The sequence below is a fragment of the Microtus ochrogaster genome, chromosome 7 (assembly GCF_000317375.1).
Source record: "Microtus ochrogaster isolate Prairie Vole_2 chromosome 7, MicOch1.0, whole genome shotgun sequence".
In the NCBI taxonomy this organism is placed as follows: Eukaryota; Metazoa; Chordata; class Mammalia; order Rodentia; family Cricetidae; genus Microtus; species Microtus ochrogaster.
The window spans coordinates 76,630,500-76,630,712 of record NC_022014.1 but is presented as its reverse complement, the minus strand read 5'-3'; positions in this window follow the sequence as shown (position 1 = coordinate 76,630,712).

Below are 213 nucleotides of genomic sequence, written 5' to 3'. Positions count from 1 at the left end.
TCAGTGTTGCGGTACATGTTCACCTATACTAGACACACACGAACTAACTACTTCAGCTTACAATCACGGGACATGTATGTGCTGGCTCCGAAGACACTAGGTAGGAATATATAAATGTAAATATCAGATCACGAGATTACGTAGTGTATAAGCACACATTCACAGGTTTTGGTTTAGTTTAGTTTAGTTTGTGTCCCCCTCCCCCCCCCCCCC